Source organism: Loxodonta africana, chromosome 20 (genome assembly GCF_030014295.1).
Source record: "Loxodonta africana isolate mLoxAfr1 chromosome 20, mLoxAfr1.hap2, whole genome shotgun sequence".
In the NCBI taxonomy this organism is placed as follows: Eukaryota; Metazoa; Chordata; class Mammalia; order Proboscidea; family Elephantidae; genus Loxodonta; species Loxodonta africana.
Genome location: NC_087361.1, coordinates 40,540,102 through 40,544,540, shown reverse-complemented (window position 1 = coordinate 40,544,540; position 4,439 = coordinate 40,540,102). Strand labels below are relative to the sequence as shown.

The 4,439-nt window shown below is 39.8% G+C and overlaps 1 pseudogene; it reads left to right on the top strand.

Moving 5' to 3' along the window:
• The first annotated feature begins 644 nt into the window (after positions 1-644).
• LOC100655826 (tyrosine-protein phosphatase non-receptor type 2-like) lies at positions 645-3,287 on the top strand (annotated as a pseudogene).
• The last annotated feature ends 1,152 nt before the right edge of the window (positions 3,288-4,439 follow it).

Here is a 4,439-nt window from a genome sequence, read left to right as displayed (position 1 = left end):
TAGCTTAAATAGCCAGCACCGGCAGAGAAGAATCTTCTTTATCTTGTCTTCCTTGCATCTTATCTCCCAAACATGAATCTGGGACACATGTATCTGCTTAGCCAATCCTGGATCACTTGTTCATGCCCTAGTTACAAAAAAGACCAAAAAACCCGTTGCCGTCGAGTTGATTCCGACTCATAGCGAACCTACAGGACAGAGTAGAACTGCCCCATAGAGTTTCCAAGGAGCGCCTGGTGGATTTGAACTGCCAACCTTCAGGTTAGCAGCCATAGCACTTAATCACTACGCCACCAGGGTTTCCACAAAAGAGGCTACCAACGTGAATACATATGATTTTTCTAGCCTTTAAGTTGGATAATAAACTTTTACCTCCCACTAAGACAGAAAGTGAGATTCCTCAAATATAGGATAGAGATTTCAACACTGAGTACTCAAAAGTCAGTTAATAACAATAATAAATCCACTACAATTATTTTGACCCAGTATTTTCCTTTTGAGGAATATAACCTCAGAATATAGAAACACAGGCAAAGATTTCTAAACATAAGTTTTTATCTTAGCTAGGGTCCCCCAGTAGCAGACACAGAAGGAAGTAGTTCATTTGAGAGATGATTCCAGAAGGCATCACTAGGGGAGTCAGGAAGTAAGGAGAGACAGGAAAAGAAGTCAATTTGAGGGTGCGTTAATGAGCAGGGCAACTGGGGTTCAGTCCCCCTGAAGACCTGGGGGACACTGTTTAGAACACACCTCAGTGTTACACCACCTGAAGGGTAAAGATGCTAGGGTTAAGGGTTAATCTAGGAATGTTAGCTCCCTGCTACTTCCTGCTCTGGGAAGTACATGGCTGCAGCCAGAGAAAGGCACTGGGCAGAGAATCACAAGGGCTTGTAGTTAGAAGTCATCTCATCTGCATGTAAGAGAAAAGAGGGCACATAGGGAATATAAGTGGGGCACTGACAATGGAAACAAGTTGTCATTAAAATCTATTTCTTGAAGAATTTTTTGTGATTTGTTGTTCATTACACAACGAATTTCTATTATTCACTCCACTAGTGTTTACTGAACGACTAACATGTGCAAAGCACTGTTCAAGGGTCTGTGACTTAGTGAACAAAACAGACAAAAATCACTTCCCTCATGGAACTTATATTCTAGAAGGGAGGGAGAAAAATAATCAAACAGCAAATTGCTTAGTATATTAAAAAAAAAAAAAAATTAGAAGGTGATAAATGCTATGGAGAAAAACAAAGCTTTGAATAGGGATAGGAGTGCCAAGATTTGGGGGTAGAGATTTCAGATTAGAGTAAGGTAGTCAGGGAAACCTTCATGGAGGAGGTAACATTTGGGCAAAGATGAGGAAGCCAACCATGCTGACACCAGTGGGAAGAGCAGAACTGGGCAGAAAGCAATGGCAAAGACCCCAAAGAGGACAGCTAGCTGGTCATGTTCAAGGAACAAAGAGGCCCCTGTAACTGAAACACAGTAAATGAGTAAATGAGTGAGTGAGTGAGTGAGCGAGTGAATGGATACTACGAAGTGGTCCAAAGAGGAATGGGGATCCAGGTCACGTAGAGCTTCTTAGGCAATTTTAAAGACTTGGAATTTTGCCCTAAGTGAAATGCAAAGCCATTGGAAGGTGTTTCAGAGTTCCCCTGGGATGCTCTGTTGAGAATAAATTGAAATGCAACTCAGGCTAGAGCAGGGATACCAGTTACGAGGCTGTTGCAATTATGCAGTAGAGAAGTAACGGTGATTTGTGCCATGGAGCAACCCTAGAGGGGAAGCGGGCAGAGTATGTCCAAACAGCAACAAGATTAGATGTGGAGTGCATGCGCCCACCGGGCATCTAGAGTTCCCTGGATCCGCGCGGGGTGTGAGCCTCTCCACCGCCCGTGACTTGCTCCACAACGGTCGCTCCCACCGCCATGTCCACCACCACTGAGCGGGAGTTTGCGGAGCTGGATGCTCAGAATAGCTGGAAGCGGCTGTCCTTGGAAATTCGAAAGAGTCCCGTGACTCTGCTCCTAGAGTTGCCAGGTTTCCAGAAAACAGAAATAGAAACAGATACAGAAATGTGATCCTCTATGATCACAGTCGTGTTAAACTGCAAAATACTGACAGTGATTATGTTAATGCCAGTTTAGTTGACATGGAAGAGGAACATAGTAGTTACATCATAATGCAGGATCCACTTCCTAACACATGTTGTCATTTCTGGCTCATGGTTTGGCAACAAAAGACCAAAGCAGTTGTCATGCTAAACCGAGTTGTGGAGAAAGAATTGATTAAGTGTGCACAGTACTGGCCAACAAAAGATGAAGGAACGATGCTGTTTGAAGACACAGGATTCAGTGTGAAGCTGTTATCAGAAAATGTGGCATCACACCATGCAGTATATCTACAACTAGTAAATATCAACAGTGGTGAAACCAGAACGATATCACACTTTCACTATACCACCTGGCCATATTTTGGAGTCCCTCAGTCACCAGCTCCATTTCTCAATTTTTTATTTAAAGTGAGGAAATCTGGCTCCTTGAGTCCTGAGCACCGGCCTATGGTGGTTCACTGCAGTGCCGGCATTGGACAGTCTGGCACTTTTTCCTTAATAGACACCTGTCTTATTTTGATGGAAAACAGAAATGATATTAATACTAAACAAGTGTTACTGAATATGAGAAAATATCAAATGAGACTTACTCAGACACCACATCAGCTCGGATTCTCATATATGGGTATAATAGAAGGAGCAAAGTTTATAAAGGGAAATTCAAATATATAAAAAAGGTGGAAAGAGCTTTCTGAGGAAGACTTGTCTCCCTCTTTTGATCATTCACCAACCAGAATAATGACTGAAAAAGACAATGGGAACAGAATACGGTTAGAAGAAGGAAAACTTCCAGGTGACAGGTATACAGGGCCATCTTCTGAAATCCAATATACTGTAGAGAAAACTGTAGAGGAAAAGCATGAGAGTGTTCGACAGAAACGTACTAGTGAGGACAGAAAAGCTAACACAGCTAAGAAGGTGCAACAGATGAAAAAGAAGCAGAAACTAAATGATACTGCACGAAAGAGAAAAAGGTGGTTATATGGGCAGCCCGCTGTCACTAAGATCGGGCTTGTGTCAGCCATTTTGGTTGGTGTTTTTGTTGTCTGGATGCTGTTTTCTTAGCGAAGTGTCCTATAAACAATTCTGCCCAGCAAGCCCCTGCACTAGTAGCTGACAGGGCTGCATTAATCACAGGGTTTATGTGTTAGAAGCAAACTCCTCGTATCCCTAGAACAGTGCGGTAGACTAGACATCAACCAGGTGAGCGATATGTACCAGTCATGTACCAGTCACAAGACCAACATCTCAAGACTCTTCCTTGTAGTTTTCTCCGAAAACCAAACTGTAAACTGCTCCATAAAATACATTAATGTTTGTTAAAAACATTATGTCTTGCAACTGTATACATACATGTTGAATGTGGCATTTCATCTAACCAGATTGAGAAGTCCTTTTTTTTTTATCACAAAGATTTGTTTTTGGAGGCTATCTGGATTTTAACATGCACTTGCTATAAGCAGTAAATACTGGTGGTTTTATCTACATTACTAATGGAAGGAAAGTGACCTTGAAATAATGTGTGCAATATGTAATGTGCTCTTGACATGGGCATCAATGTTTTATATTCTTAGTTATTTCAGGATAAATATATTTTATAACTACCTATTTGATCTTGCTATTGTAGTTAGTGTACTTTTTAAAAACCTAATTTGAAAAATCTGTTACCATAAAATAATAAATTGTATGTTGGTTTAATTCTTATGGATAATTTTCCATTTTCCTAAGGAGAAGTTTGATAGAAGCAGTTAGAAATCTGAATAAGCAATTTTTATTATGTTTGTATTTCTTTTACTTTTACAGTTTTCCCAAGTCTAACAAAAAACAAAAAAATTTCCCTAAAAATATATTTGAATGAAAATTCTCCTTACTGAGATAGTCAGGTAATGGTCAAGAATTTGTAAAGAAAATGGTTTCTGTAAAGCCCATTGCTAATACTGTTTATTTTCATGAAAATTCAATGTAATTACCCTAATTTACAATGAAGATAAATCATGATTTATGAAGTGAAAATAAAAAGAAGCATCATTTTATGATCCATGATTTCAGTTTACTAGACTGAAGTTTTGAAGTAAAATCCTTTTTAAGTTCTTTCTACTTCAGTAAATAGCATAATGATGTGCAAAAAAAAAAAAAAAAAAGATTATATATGGGCTGCAACAGAGAAAGAAGAGTCAAGAGTGACTCTGAGGTATTTGTCTCGAGCATCTGGAAGGATGAAGCCATCAGTAATTTAAAAAGGCAAGAAGAAAAGCAGACTTGGGGTTAGAGGCAGGATGATAGTAAAGAGCTCCAAGCCACTTTGGGAAACAGTCTGGCAATTCCT